This window comes from Carassius gibelio, chromosome B4 (assembly GCF_023724105.1).
Source record: "Carassius gibelio isolate Cgi1373 ecotype wild population from Czech Republic chromosome B4, carGib1.2-hapl.c, whole genome shotgun sequence".
Taxonomy (NCBI): Eukaryota; Metazoa; Chordata; class Actinopteri; order Cypriniformes; family Cyprinidae; genus Carassius; species Carassius gibelio.
The window spans coordinates 18,858,044-18,874,721 of NC_068399.1; the positions used below are offsets into that span (position 1 = coordinate 18,858,044).

The following is a 16,678-nucleotide window of genomic DNA, read 5'->3' on the forward strand; positions in this document are numbered from 1 at the left end:
AGTGAGTTTCCAAAAGTGTAATTATTTGCTCACATTTCCTCACAAAAACCAATGTTCTTGTTAGCTGGTTATTCAGTGTTCCATAGCCAATGCAATTTGTTATCCTGGGGACAGTAGCACAACCCCATTATGAAAAAGTCAGTTATTTCCAACTTCTGAAGGTTATCTGAAAGAGCGTTGCCCCAATTACAATTTCAGAAGTTCCCATTGCATTTTTCTGCTCTGTGAAGCCTATTATTTGATACCAACCAGCCGTAAAACCACAGAAATGAATGGATCTGATGTAATCACCTACTGATGTAATAGATTATAGAATCAGGTTTTAATCATTACAAAAAACAAAGAGCTTCCTGTTATGTGTGTATGTGTGTGTGTATGTGTTTGTAAGCAACACTCCAGGCAATTAATCAATCAACCGGGATTTTTGAAAGCCAAGAATTGATGTAGCTCTTGAAAGAACTTCAAAACAATTGTTTAAATAATTGTCCTTTGAGCATAGTGAGAACATTTACATTGTTTGCATTGGGAATAAACTGGGAATCTGATCAACCACTGTGGACGCTCTGGCACAGTGGGTTCCTGCAAAGAGTGGCTCTCAGTCTTCATTAGTGGCTTCATTATCTTTCTCACATCTCTGATCACTTGTAATCAGGTTGATGCTGAAAACTGGCTATTGCACGGCTCAAGTTGCCAGCCGAAAGAATTAAGGATTGTTTTCTCTTTAGTTTTGATAAAATATCTAAGATACATAGGCCTAATAAAATGAGCATTTTAAAAAAAAGAAAAAAGAAAAGAAAAGATATAAATATAAATATAAATAATAAACACATACTAATTAAAATATGGTAAAAATGCAGAAGTATTTTTACATTTTTTTTAATATTTTAATAGATATATTAAAAAAATCTGATTTTAATAATTCAAACCTAAATTATGTGATTTACATTTAAAAAGTGAGAATTATATATTTAAATTTTTTAAATAATCTTTATATTTTATTTCTACATATAGAAAGAGACTCATATATAATTATATAATACAGTATAACATACAAAACATCTTTAAATATATGTAAATTAAACCATAAAATAATTAAAACATTTATTTTTGTATTTCTGAAATTAGCAAACTTTGTCCTTTGCCTTGTTCCATTTGGCTGAGCCCAGGGGTGCAGAATTCTAGGTGATGGTCCCAGGACTTTTGGGATTGATGGTGAGAGCACCAGATGGCTCATTAGTGGCACTACACCAAATTAGCACTGCAGGGAATACCAGATACCGTCCACCAAGCTAAACCAACATCTCCAGACGCTAAGTAATAGGATTGCATGCAGTTTATACACAGACAATCGCACAAGCTCATGCACGCGCACACACGGATACGTGCATGGACCACGCACTCATTTCCACACACACTCTCTGTCGCTCACACAAGCAAGTATACACACCTCTTTGATTAGAGCGAGGTCCATGCAATAACTCATATTGACAGCCATCCGACCAAACTTGGCTCGGTGCAACAGGGAAGCAAATCTAATCATTGCACGCGCTAAAAATAACTCCGTTATTTCTCGCTCTCGCTCACTTTTGTTCATGTTTATCCCCCTCCCTCTTCACGACTCCTTCTGTTTGCTGTCTCACAGCATTGTCTTTCTCTGCCAACTGACAGCGTAACTGTTTCTGCTCATCTGTCTTTGCCGCCATCCTGGATGTGCCAAATTCAGCTGCTCACAGACGGGTGCAAAGCACGTCTGTTTTTTTTTTTTTTTTTTTTTGTTACACACGGACAAGGTGAGAATATCACTGAGGTTAAATTTTACTTTACGGGATTTCGAGGTGTGGTAGTCTCTTGGTGGGGGTTACACACAGCTCAAAGGCCCCATGAGATTATATATTTTGTGTTGACATTATGATTTCAAACAGTAGAGGGCGCCAAAAGAATGCATCACGAAACCGTTTCATTCGTTCTCAAGATATTTATTTTTTGCAGTGTCTACACGTCAAACTCAAGTTATTAGAAGTCAACACGTGCCTCAAAGTATCTTGAAAAGACTTGAATCGTCACTGGAAGCTGAAGAAACTACAAGTGAGCCGCAATCAATATCTGTCCTTCACATCAGAGTCGCTCAAAACATGCCCAGTGAAGTATAAAATGACCTGCTCTGTGTCTGTACGGTCTTGTTTATGATTTGCCAGATGATTCAGTCATCTATTTCTTAGCCTTTAGTAAAAGAGGTGTGACAGATCCACTCCGAGCAATAGAAGTACGGGACTATTTGAGAGAAAATTGAACAATGGTTGCAGATGACAGCAGGCTCTGTGTTCCACACTCGGGCACAATGCCATTCCCCCTGACAGCTATCATTATTCTCATTTTCTTTCTGTGATTCTCTGTGTCTTTCCATCGCTGCTCCTGTTTTATTTCTCGTGTTTTGCTCAACTTTTCACTGCATTTTACACTGTAAAAGGGTTGAGAGAGAATGAGCCAGGGAGGAAGGGAGAGAGAATAAATGAAAAAGCAAAGCATCTCTGTCCCTACAGGCCTTGGGGCAAAGACCGCACTCTTTTCCTTCAGACAGACTAATTTCCATAGTCATGAATTATTCAAATCATTCAGCTTTGACACTCAGTCCAACTACAACATACACACACGTGCAAGTGCACTTTCGCTGCGATAACACACTGGGGTCCAAAACTAAATTTTAAAGAGACACTGCATTAATGATGTTGCTCATGTTACCCTGACTGTCCTCTGAAGGCAAAGCCACAAAAACACCTTGCTTCCACTACCTGTTGAATTTGGAGGGTTTATGAAGGTCAGTCTGTTAAATAGCTCTAATCTGGTGGAATTAAAGACTATAAGGTTCAGTAATTAAAAATAAGATGGTTGAAGTTTCCTGAGTCAATTGTTTAATGCAAATTATTATAATTTTTTGCACTTTTTTATATATTGAATTTACTATTTTGTTATTGCTGACACCTTTTTATTTTATAATTTTGCTTTTTATTGTATATTGCTTGTTTTTTTAATTTGTACTCTCATTTTATGTCTTCAATTTTTCTTTCTTTTCTCTTTATGTATTGCAAACATTACTTGTCATTATATCTGTCATTATTCTAAACCTGTATTATTGTCAATCCTCCTCCTACTCAGCCAAACATTAATCTTCAAAATAGCAGCCAATCAAAAATATTGGACTAATGAAAGAGGTGGGCTTAAATATGTTGTTACAACACAATTTTCTACATCCATCCTCAAAATCTGTCCTTTGATTATGATTTACAATTGGTTTGACCTTAATCTCTGTCACAGCATGAGCCAGATTACTGCAAATCTCAAATTTACTGTAAGTGGGAGAGGAAAAGATCATTATTTTATTCCAGCTCAGGCTTCACAGCGGGGGCCCTGTGGGGGGCCTTAAGGGTGTTTAAAGCAAGGTTAGAGCAAAGTACTATCTCTGATTCCTACTTCCACTCTGGAAAATGCTCTTTTTGAACACCTTTGAAGACTGAAACATGCAGGATGGATCTGCAGGGTCTAAACATATCATCTGGAAGAATGTCTCATCACCATCAGAGATAGGAAGTAGAAACAGATTTTTATTCAATGCAGACTCAGCAATCACAGTGTCCATACAGTTATCAAAGTATAAAATAAAGACAGATATAACAAAATAGATATAACAGAGAGAGAGATAGTTTGAAAAATGATGACAATGTCTGTTTAAATGCATTCTTTTATTGTACTGTATATATAATGCATTTAAATATTTATCAACTTTACTGAAACTAAAGCATTTCTAGTAATATATTTTTATTTTATTTTATCATGCAATTGTTTTTGTGTATTGATGCTTTATCAACAATGTATGCCATAAAATACAAATTAATTTCATTTTGAAAGTATTGTGTGTATATATATATATATAAAATACTTATAACTCGTTGCTATTTTATTAGATTTTATTATGTTTTGATGTCATTGCATTGAAGCCTTGAAGTTGATTCCTGAACATTTATTTAACTAAACTCTCATTTAAATTTATTAACTTTGCTGACACTAATATTTCTGGTACTGTATTTTTATTTTGTCATGAAACTTTTTTTGTGTGTATTGATGCTTTGGCAACATTGTATGCCATACAATTGAAATGTATTTTATTTTTGAATATTGCAGCTATTATTTTATTTAAAATCATTGAAAAATATTTATTTTATTTAAATGTAATTGCATTGAAGTCTATATTAATCCTTTAAATTGAAATATTTTATTACATTGTCCTTTTAATTATGGTCAAACTGTCATAGTACCATGTATTATTTTGTTGTGTGACTATTTGTGTATTGATAATTTGACAAAACTGCATGCCATGAAATTCAACTTAATTTAACCTGTCATATTTTACATTGTATAGTATATTTTATTGTATTATTTCTTTGTATTTGAAAACATGAAATTGAAAGTGTGTGTGTGTGTGTGTGTGTGTGTGTGTGTGTGTGTGTGTGTGTGTGTGTGAGAGAGAGAGAGAGAGAGAGAGAGAGAGAGAGAGAGCTCCCTCTGGTCAATCGGGGCAGGTCCAGATGAGCCCTGAGTCCTCATACTTCAGCTGTGAGGACTTCTACGTCACCGGCTTTCCTTCAAAACTCACACAGGTATCCCTGAACATTCATACTTCACTCGCACCTGGCGGCTTATCTGAAGCTCAGCCTACAGGGCGTGGAAAGCCAGGGATTGTTTTCGACGCTGGATTCCCAACATCGCCCATACTTCTTCGGATTTCCCTAACAAAGTGTCCTGCCGCCCCGGCTTTTCGCAAGGAATACTCTGTTTTTCTTCTAGCCCCAGTGATCCGCTTGGAAGTCGAATGATGTAAAGCTTTGATCGAGATCCCTTTCTGGCAGTTTCCGAACAGAAACCCTGATCTGCCATCGCCAGTTGGTTCTCAGAAAGGTGAGTGAGCGTTCAACTTTCAGTTTGTTTCAACCTGCGTGGTTTACATTTATTAACCGCGCATGTTTGTAAACGTTTAAAACAATGTCTGGTCGCTCTATTTCGTTGAGTCTAACGCGTTCCTCCTCAAGACTTGAACTGTTATCGCTACATGTGTGACATTCTTCCCAATTAAATCAGATTGAAGCAATATAAGTGGATTCGGAGTAACCGCCTTTGAAGCTTTTGTAACAAAAACATCGAGTCTTATTAACATACAACTTTTGTAATGTATTAGTTCAGCTTTCGTTGATTGTTTATGTAAATTTAGCGATAAGAGCACGCGCGGGGGTCGCGAGAATTTGGAAAGATACGTGACGTCGATAACAAAAAGTACCAGTACTGATGTTCTTTAATAACCATGCTGTTTACATGGTTTTTCCAAGATTACCATGTCACTGGGTCCAAAGCACACGACTAAAACATGACTAGGCTATGTGAAAAAGAAAAACCTCATTTATTTAAGTGCCACATTGAGTTCTTATCGGTCGGTTTGTGCAGCACATATTTGCCTTCAATCTTAAAGGCAGGTCAAGTCTTAAAGAAACAAGATTTTCAGGTTTACACATGACATGTTATCATGTTGCTGATAACTCAAGCTCTCCTTTGCTCGTTTGCATTAGCCGGATGTTTGTTCCCCTTAACACTGTGCTTGCTGATGCTTGACATATGCTGTCCTAATAGTGTAACTAGCACTATCCCATCTAAGATGCTCTTTGGTAATATAAATCAAAGGATTAATGATGGGATATTTAGTAATACCTGTTGTGTTTGATTGAACGTGAACCATTTGTCACGGACTGCGGATGGAGCAGAAAGCAGAGCTACAGTATCTCTGTTCCTTTTGTCATCACTTACCTTCATTTCATTTTCTCCTGGCTTGTTTATACTCCCAATTACACCCAGCTCTCATATTATACAAGCTGTTGTGATAAAATCAACTATAATGAGGTAATCATATTTCCCTCTGCTCTGTAGTTGGGTGGCTACGTTGCTGTTGTTTGTATTGCAGTGAAGTTCATTGCTGGCAGTGTTACACAACTGATCACTTCGAATATTTAATGGGTTAATGGCATACTTTGAAGCTTTGCTTAACTGGTGGACCTTTTACTGGAAAGTTCAAGTAAAAGTTAAGCCTACTTTTGAAGTGATGCCCACCCAGCGACAACTTGAACAGCTCATCTAGATGGCTATTCCAAATGGATATTTATGACAAACAGCATCTGATACAGTGAAAAAAGGCATAGGAAAAAATTTTCACTCCGAAATTGCTTATTTTTTGCAATTCATTAAAGTAATCTGCATTTTTTTTTTTTGTATTTACACAAATACAAGTTCAAATACACAGTGCTATTGGGAAATATCTCTCTACTGTGTGTGCTTTAGCCCTAACCAAATTCCAACTGCATAAAATCTAAATCCTGGAGTGTTTTTGATTGCATTAATTTCAATGAGCTTGCATGGATTTGATGACTGTGATAAGTGTATTAGCTTCTTTAATAATTTATTAACAATTAACGTTTATTGCCTGATATCCGAGTAACTACTAGGTGGAAATATCCATGAACTGGAAACCTAATTTACCCTGATAATATTTTTAATAAGTTGTATTTATTATAGTTACTGAATATATTCAAACAGCCTCAAAACCTTTTGATTCTTCCATATGAAACGCTCCTCTTGCTTGAGCAATTCATAGCAGGAAGTCATCTGGCCCCCTCAAGGTCAAAGATCAGTGGTCAAAAACAGAGGACATGGAGAGAGAGTACGCGCTTTTTACCCCTCTTTCTTCATCCATTCTTTGTCTCTTATGAACGATGGCTGTGTTTATTTGTGTTTCTTGTTGAGGAACACACACACACACATGCACGCAGTACACAGTGGCCACATTCATGCATGAGGACTTTGTGTGTTTGTGTTTGTTCATGTTGCCCACAGGACATGGAGCTGGCTTGATTAAAGAATCATGATAATCTTTTGAAACCCTCGTCTTCCTGTTTTGAGTCACTGACTTATGTATCAACAGGTCCTTTGGTCTGTGATATCAGTGTTGATTGTTATGAGAGTGATAATGCTGAAAAACTGGCATTAAGAGAGTTTGTTGAAAGTGCGTACAGTAGCCTATGTGTCCGTGTTTGTGGTTTTGTTATCCTTTTCGTACATCTTCACCGGGCTTCCTGGATAAGCCCATCTGCGGTCTGAATGTTCACTCAGTCCTTTTTACTTCCCGAACAGCCCACTCCGTTATGAGCTAATCAAAATAGCTTTTCTTTCTGCTGTTCTGCATTATGTTTCCCAAAACATACTTGGCGCAACGTTTTTTCTTTTTTATGAAAGTACTTTTACAGTTGCCCATAATTATGTAACTAATGATTAATTTTCTATTTGTGCTGTGGGCATGATTTCTGAATAATATAATAATATGCTTGCTCATGCATAAACCGATCTCAGAACAGCAGGTCTATCTTAAAGGGAAGGTTCACCTAAAAATGCAGATTGATATTTTAATTACCCTCATGTTGATTTCCAACCCGTATGAGATACTTCCGTAGAACATTTTGAAGAATGTAGTTGTTGCACTTTCTCATTTAGTTACAAAGAATGACTGAAGGTTGCAAAAGCATCATTAATGTGTCATAAAAATTACTTTTGTGCTTTTATTTTAAGTATTCTGAAGCCATGCGATTTAGATTTGGAGTCAATCATTAAGTCTGTATAATGAACAGGATCAACCGATTCATTGACTCAAAAGAACTGTACAGATCATTCAGGCTGGTTTAGTGAACTGGATCAAGCGATTCATTAAAACGATTCGACTCAAATGCATGATTCACTTATGAACTGTGATTAAGGCTGATGTCCCTTTGAGGTCAACAAACCTTTGTAGTCCTGTATGCCCCAGAACAGCCTTCTGCAGGTTGCTCTTTTCTGTCAGCTGTTGCAATAGAAGCAAAGCATCATGTCAGTCTGAGAAAAGCACTTCAGACTTGAATCCTCATATACAGTGACGCTAATGGATTTCTTAGGGCGCTAATTTAGACCTATGTCACGCTGATGGATCTGCTATGGTAGATTGTGTGGAGAATAATGAAAAAGCAGCACAAAGGCCGATGTCTATTGAGAAGCTACTTAGCCACAATGCCTGATACAACCTCGTTTTCCCCCTCCATTCTGCTTTATGTAATTCAGAATGTGACTTTTGGACATCATATTTAATGATTGGGAATGAGGTGGAGAGGAAGTGTGAGATGGAGACATGGCAGGGCATGTTATGATGTCCTAGAGCTCATGTCTTCTGGGGTTGGAGCAGCAGACTCATTTGCTCGCGTTGCCCTTCTTGTTTGTTATCAGGGGACAAATGTTATGTTTATTCAGACTTCAGTGTAGGCTGTTGGCCTTGAATGCCTTGTGCATTAATGGTCACCATGAGAGATGTTATTTTGTAGGATCATGGGAATTTGTGCCTGTGCTTCTCCTAAATGTTGTTTATATTCAGTCACACACTTCAGCAGTCATTGATTTGTGTATAGATAACCACACAGGTGTCCTTCCATACTAAGAAGGCATACACCTGCTTTTCGGAGAGAGGTCTACGATGTAAGAGCTGTTTCGCTCCGAGTTAGTGCTCGATCAATATGGGTTTTTCATCAGCTGATGCCTAGAGAGCAGGGTAGCTGATGTAATGCTAATACAGTACGATTGCAATTCCCAACGTATGTTGGTGCCTTATCGATTATTCACAGATTTTTACAATTTTATTTAAACGTCATCGTATCTAATTATTTTGGCCCTAAAATGCAAATTTCAACAAGGCAACCCTGCCAAAAAACGTATATATTTTAACCCCGGGAAGCCTTTTTTGATCGGGGAACCTCCTGGAAACGTGATTGGGTTAGTTTTGAGAAGCAACTGGGCAGGATTTGTTGTGAAAACCTGGCAATCCTGATCTGAACGCATGTGCTGGATATATACTTCTAATTACAGGAGCATCTACTGATGAGATGCGCATAAAAATCACATTCAATTTTTTTTGCACAGCCCTATTTCTGACAAACTGGATCTGTTTGGAGGCCATCCGTCGTCTTTACAATGTCTCCGTGAATAGGCATGTCTGCTCTGTGTTTTTTTGACCATGCTTGTCTTTAGTGTGTGTGTGGGAGGGTGGGCAGGTTGTCTAAATTTGGTTGATCGTATTAATTAATAACTCTGTATCAGCTTCATGCCGAGAGTGACGGAGTGAATTGTCACAGTAATGTCTCTGGTGCATTTCAGGGTTCACTCGATATGGCCTCTCTGCTTTTAAACGGTTTTGTTTAGGAACCTGTCGCCAACCACAGATCCATTAGCTGCCCTTGTGTGCCGTTTTGGCAGGTGTGTACATTTCTGTCAGACTGGGAAAACTGTGTGTGTGTGTGTGTGTGTGTGTGTGTGTGTGTGTGTGTGTGGCCAAACATGTGGGTGGTGTCAGCAGGTGTCATTGAGTGTGTGAGGTGAGATCACACTTCTTCTCCTACATCTGAGTGACAGCTGTAATTCTCTTGGGGACACACACACATGCAATGCCACATCCCTCAGTCTCCTACAGTGTCCCACAACACATATGGAGCCCCCCCACAAACCCTGCAACCTGTCGTCCTGTCTGGCTGTCTCTTTCTTCAAGGCTAATGTCTGACAAAAGCTCATAATGAACCAAAATGGCCATTAAGATGATTAATTGCTTCATTCATTCATCTATTCACCACCTTTATTAGCCTGAAAAGTGTATTTAACATCATGCCACGATGATCTGTACCTCCCAAGACCATTTCTAATGTAATCACGGTCCCCATTAGGGTTTATTGTTTGTTCTGGAGCAAAACGTCCCGCGTCTTTTACTCTGAATTCAATCGGCGAGCTCTTCGGGGTCAGGTTACGCTTCTATGAACGCTAAATCTCTTTCAGCTCGAAACATGAGGACTTTGACCCGGGTTTTACAAGGTTTTAGAATCCTAACAAAAGTCCATTGACTGAGTGGTTATTGAGCAAGGTGCTTGTCCTTACAGACTCGCTCTGTTTTGAGAGGCCTCCAAGATTGAAACTATTGGTGTTTTGAAGACCCTCCAGCTGAGTTCTCCCTTCCAGCGTGCTTTTTATTCGGGGTCCTGAAAAAGCAAGAACATGTATTCGGCTCTGCCCTAATGTCAGTCAGGTGCTTCTCATTTGCGAAACTTCAAAGCAGATGCTGTTTTCTGCATTTAGCTCCATCTGATTTGGATGATGAATGCACTTGCGTAACGGTGCGACTGGATGAACCGTGCAGGAACTCAATGGTAGCCACAGCCGTGCAAAAATGGCATGCACGGTTTATATAAACACATCCCTTTGAGTCATGTAGGTCTAAATCTTGAATACACAAAAACACTTGGAACCGTCCCATGGTCTTAGGCTCGGGCCAAAAACGAGGCCCATGTGAATTGACATATGGCTGATGCATGGAGTCTTTGTATGCTTTTCCAGACTGTTTCCAGAAGTAATTTTTAACACTGCCAGATTAATCTGTGCTTTATCATTGTGTTGCAGTGTAATTATGGATTTTGAAAAGTTATATATGGTACAGATATATTGCACAGTTTAATTTGATATTGCGGTACAAGCTCGAGGTCGTGATTATACGAAGTGCTTCTTAGAAAATGTAATGCAAATATTTCTAAAATCATCCTCTTTATCAGATGCTTATTATACAAAATTACAGCAACAGGGTTGACATCTTGAGATGTAAACCTATATAAGATAAATTTATAATCTCAAATATATTTATATGATACAAATATATATTTATATTATAATTACTTATTTTAAATGAAATTTGTGGTATATTTACAAAACAATTGCTGTATTTCTTAAATGTGTATAGCAACCCCATAACCTCTTTTGGATATTTTTATAAATCTCCCTGGTGGCGTATGTTAACAATTCAAACATATTTTGCCTTTAGTTTTTTCCTGCTGAATGGAAAAGCTGCTTAAAAGACCTGTTAGTTGGCCTTTTGTGTCTATATGATGTGTACTGGTGAATTGCTCCTCGATAACATTGACACAGTGGGATTTAATTCCTCCACGGCCATCAGCAGTGCTGCTGTTAATCCTCAAACAGTCCAATTTCCTCACACTGAGCTTTAATTTTAATTATCATCTTTAAAATACTGCTAATATTTCGTCCTGCTGTGCTGTGCCAGTAGCCCTGAGCTGTAGGATATTTCCTCTTCCCTTTATTCCCGGGATCAGTAATATTAATTACGGAGGCAGGCTGATTCCGGGGCTGAAGGCGTGATGATATATTTGTGAATGGAAAATATTTTAGAAGTTTGCCTCTTTTTTCCTGTTGACTATGAGAGACTCTAATAACCACAAGCATGTTGCGGGCATGGAATGATGGGATTAGTGTTTGTTTAAACATACCTTCTTACATGTGTTTATATTCGGGAATGTGGGGGGAGAAGGGTACATGAGTAACAGCTGGAGGCCAAGGTCATTTAAACCTCAACTGTCAAATCATGAATAATTGAAGGGGCGGAGTCACAGCAGGACTGGTTCTTATTGTCACATATGTCCACTGTGTGCTGTCAGAATGGAAACTCCCATAGATTCCTGACAGGAATGTGTCACTTCCGCAGTTCTGGAAGTTTGGAAAAACAACCGATGCAATAATGTCAATGAGTTACCTGACCTGTCATCTTCCTGATTAGGATCAGGTAAACATTAATGATAAACATGGCTTCTTTAAGACCGATTAGTCATTTAGACAAGATATCAACTAATCAATATTGAAAATAAGTTGTGTTACTCATCCCTTCTGTGAATCGTCACTGATTGTTTATAAACTTAGTTGATTTCTGAAGGGTGACAGGAAGAGAGAGAGAGAGACCGAGCGCTGCTAACTTGGGAAGTGAACGACCTGTTAACTGATTGACCTCCACTTGCCTCCAGTTGAATTTAATGGTTTGTAAATCACCCCGTGCTTCCTCCAGAGCGACCTAGCACAGTTATGGACTTCCAAGAGTGTGTGGTAAGTATGTGCTGCAGTGTTCATTTTGACACATCAATGAAGCACACACACAGAGCGGTTACGCACAGGTCAGAGATGATTATGCATGACCAAAGTAACCTGCTCCCACCCAAAAAAATTTGTGAAATAAAATACAAAAATAAAGCAATAAAATAAATCCATATAACTATATAAAAGTTCACTTTCAACAAATACATATAAATACAATAAAATACAATGATAAAAATAACAAGCAATAGAAAAATATACATAACTGTATCAAATTTAAATTAAACAAGTTAAATAATAGTTTTCTAGTTTTATTCAATTCTGAAATCTGTTGAGTCAGTGTAATCAATATTGGGTATATTTTGTTGGTTGCTATAGTCATGATATTGCCATAAGACTTCTTCATACAACAACTGAGACCTTTGTATGATATTGCATATATGTTGCATGCCGGACAAGAAAAAAAAACTATTTGAAATCCAATCTCACCATTCAGAACGAGTATAGTCCAAAATAATCAGAAATTAAATAGATTTTAAACCACATAATATGGATGTAGACTGGATCAGATTTTTTGTGTTTTATGCTCTTCAGACTGTATAAAACGCAGCCATTTAGAGTCGATTATAACAAAATATGATAAGCATAATTGTACAGTTCATTTTTAAAGCATAATTGGTGCAGGACGAGTTATATGCTGAATTTTAATACTTACATTTAAGGTTTGTTCAAATCTATAACCCTAAGTATGACTATTATTAGTATGTAATAATTAGTATTTATGTTTTTGGGACATGTGCCCTGTTGAGCTCGGAATCTACTCTTGCATTTCCAAACTGAGCTGGATGGGACAATTTGTTCTTAACACAGACTTACACACTTCCTATTCCCATCAGCTTCAAAGATACAGTGAACAGATGATGTGGAGCGTGTCCACGTATGCATGTGAGAAAGGAGGAGAAATATGAGTCAATGCGTAAAATGGAGATTTAACCGATTTCACGTATAAATGCTCACGCATAAATAGCATAATTTTGTTGCATGGATCTGTTCTGTGTATATTTGTGTGGTCGGACAGAGTCTCTGTTTCAGCTCATGAGCTTAATTTCCTGTGCGCTGGCTTGCTGCCCGTCTGATGTTGGCTGGATGCCTTTCTCTTTCCTTCTCTTCCTCTCCCTCTTTTTTGCTCTCTGTCATTCCCTTTCTCATTCTCATTGCTTGTTTCCAGCTCTGACCACAGCAGCTTTCCCAGAATTCCCTCACAGCGTCCCAGCGTTCATCAAAGTGGCCCACTGCACCACTAGCTATTAAACAGAACAAAATGTCACAGTCCTGCTCTTATAGGCCTGACCTCATCTCTTCCTTCACACACGCATAGAGGAGATTCTGTTTGACTGACACATTCAGCAAAAGCAAAGCAACGTTTTGGGCTGTAAAGTTCTATTTTTACAAACAAAGCTTGGTAGTACTGACCTACTACTGACTTCAGATCATTAAAACGCTCACGATAGTCATTCTCTCCTTCCTTATCTTTGTGTTCTTCTTTGCATAGTCTGTACCTAATGCCTCTTATGGGGTAAAACACTTTTAAAAACGCCCTTTTTCTCTCGTCCTCTCTTTTTCGCTTTTGCTTTTTCAGTGTAGATGAGACACATAAATAAAATTTCATGGTTAAAGAAAGCATATTTTCTTAAATTTTAAGGCTTTTTTGGAATTTTCACTTTTTGCGCTAGTTATGTTCTGAAGGACTGTTCTGAAATGCCAAATCATCATTATTAACATTAAACAAGGGTGTGTTGAATTCTCAGTGTTGTCAGACGGGGAACTTTAGCAGGCGTTAATGTAAACTTTTCTTCTATGGTTAGTTTTCTCTTTCAGTTTTAAAAAGCCAGTATACGGTCATGGCCTAGCCTAGCCACATTTTATAGCACATTTTATAGAGAATCTTGTGGAGAAAGTAAGTTGAATTGACAATATGTTTATAATTAGCTACCTGAATAATAAGTAACCTAGATATTTTTCATCCAGACAATGAACTAGTTGATTATTGGCAGTATGAGACAAAATAATGTTTAATTGGAGCAAATAACAACAACAGGAAATAAGCCTGAAATACACTTTGCCCAAGTATGTGAAAGCGTCAGTTAATTTATATTGAACATGTTGGACATGTCTCTTATTGTAGAGAATCTTGTCAGTATGTTTATAACTAATCCTGAATATGAAAACTAGGCCATCTTGGTTTTGGATTAAGATAATAGGCGTACAAGGGCAGCAAATACCTATTTACTAGAATGAGGAATGGCTAAAAAAGCAGCAGTAATTATTGTTTATTTAAAATTATGATAAAAAGCAAGACATTCAGGCTGGCCTAGCTAATATGCTAGTCTGTTTAAGAGTAAACAAACAAACAGTGTCTTTATCCTGAAATCCATTGGCTCTTTTAGCTGAAAGGCAGCATTTTCACAGTAATTGTTGCAGTTTTGCCCAAATACTTTTGTGCAAGTTGGGTAGACACTACTATTACTGATAATAGCACATCTGGTTTCATTGCACATTTGAAGATGGCTCTAGGAAGACTGAGACTTGTTACTGTGACAATAACACAAGAAAGCATATCAAGCTTGTAAATTGAACCGTCTCTGTCAGTAAAATAAAATAATCATGTCTTGCAAACTAGAGTACATTTCTATCTTTGAAGTTTTCACTAGTTGGAATGTCCCATATTTCCCTACCCCCTCTTTCCCTCTCTCTCTGCTTTCTTTCTTCTCAGCATGCTGTCTGTCTAGTGAGCCGTACAGACCAGAGCTGACTGTAAATTCCTCAGTTTAATGTAACTAATTAATCCTAGTCGGTTGCATAGTACAAGTAACGGAAAGTACCTTACGGAGTCAGGTTTTGCTTTCATTTTTGACATCATAGCGGTTTGATGATGTGGTTACCATGACCTGGGAACAAGGCCAGAAGATCTAAAGCATCTCTCATCCCCTGAACCGCCTTTAGGAAAGACAACCCTCAGATGTCAAACAAACCTCTGACAGCTACTCAGGATGACACAACAAACGCCAAAGCTAGATACAATGCTATCACTAGAACACGCGTTCAAACGCATAACAAAACTCAAGATAGTGAGCCGGTTTGCTTTGCATCGCCATTCCCTCTTTCCGCCTGGCTGTTGCTTAAGCCCTCGAACGACCTCTGGAACACTGGCTCTTATCAGGCTGTGGTCGCCGCGCATCCCGCCGAGATAAGCGCTCCAGCCGGCTTCTGTCAACAAGAAGTGCATGTGTTTGTGTCCATGATCACTTCTCTTCGTTTGTAGCATGGCCTTCCTGTAGTTAGCCTTCCTGTGTAATAAATGCACCGGTCACTGCGACCTGTTTCCCTGCAGTCTTCTCTCTGTACGTCTCCAAGGGCTGATGGGAGATTATCATAAGGAGTGTTTCAGTGCAACCCAGGCACAGATCAGGAATTATGCATGAGGGTCCACACACCAGTTGCCCTCTGAGCCAGTTTTAATCAATTATAGAGCCGCACTGTGTGTGAGTGTGCTATGGCTTGTCCGACAGAGCAGCCCATGTGCTCTTGGGACTCACTGATACTCTTGCTTCACAGATTGGATGCTGGGTGTAGCCCCCATGGCTCTTTCATAACCTTTCTGTCTTTTGATCAATAATGTAATTCAGTGTGTTTGGTATGAGTCTGAATCCAATCTTAACCTGCTCCACCCTGGCTTAACAAGGTTCCTCTGTTGTGTCCTTGAGCCACCAGGATGCATGTGTGTGTTTGTATATATATGTCTGTGTGTGTGTATATATGTCTGTGTGTGGGGGACATATATAGTGGGATTGGGAGAACAAGAGCAGGGCAGACTCTCATTAATACTTAAGTTGTAGTCACAGACCTGTGATATGGCAACCCAAAACACACACTAACACTATGATATTCTTAATGCATTTTTCGTTACATGTGTGTTTTTTTTTTCAGAGTAGTCAGGTGTTAAAGCAGAGCTTAGGTGGTGTTTAGGCACAAAATGTTGCATCTGAAACTTAGTTTACTACTTTATACTTTCATGTTGTTCAAAACTTGTAAGACCTTCGTTCATCTTTGGAACACTAAGATATTTTTGCTTAAATCTGAGTGCTTTCTAACCCTTTGTAGACAGCAATGCAACTACCACATTTAAGGCCCAAAAGGTAGTAAGGACATCAAGTAGACCATGTTACATCAGTGGTTCATCCTTTATGTTATGAAGCTACAAGAATATTTTTTGTGCACAACGAAAATAAAAATAACTCCTTTTTTTCTTGTCAGTCGAATGTAATTTATTTAAATACAAACATTTAAATATGCTCATCAAAGAAAATATTCAAATCAGTTTGTGCATAAATTTTGTTTGTATTTTATAGATAAATTAATAGATCTAGACAATAAAGTCATTTTAAGCATCCATTAGAAAATTTAATTATACATGCATTAAGAAACAATCACTCAGAAAATGATTTAACAGGAATGTTGTTCTAGGAATAACATCCGAATAACATACAAATGTTCATCCAGGAACACATACTTGGCTTTACAATAAGCATTTGTGCAGTGGATTGTGGGTGGAGACCATTTCAGCTTCTCATGTTCTCACACTGTGGCATAAGTAATA

The 16,678-nt window shown here is 38.0% G+C and overlaps 1 protein-coding gene across 3 annotated transcripts in view; it reads left to right on the forward strand.

Annotated features, from left to right (window-relative positions):
• The first annotated feature begins 4,538 nt into the window (after window positions 1-4,538).
• plxnb2a.1 (plexin b2a, tandem duplicate 1) overlaps window positions 4,539-16,678 on the forward strand; it is a 100,149-nt gene continuing 88,009 nt past the window's right edge. Inside the window, exons 1-2 of one of the 3 annotated variants that reach the window (XM_052555082.1) lie at window positions 4,539-4,652; window positions 4,840-4,950. The gene's annotated coding sequence lies outside the window, so the exon portion shown is untranslated. Of the gene's footprint in view, window positions 4,951-16,678 lie in introns of all 3 variants that reach the window. The other 2 variants (XM_052555081.1, XM_052555083.1) reach the window with 2 other exon arrangements.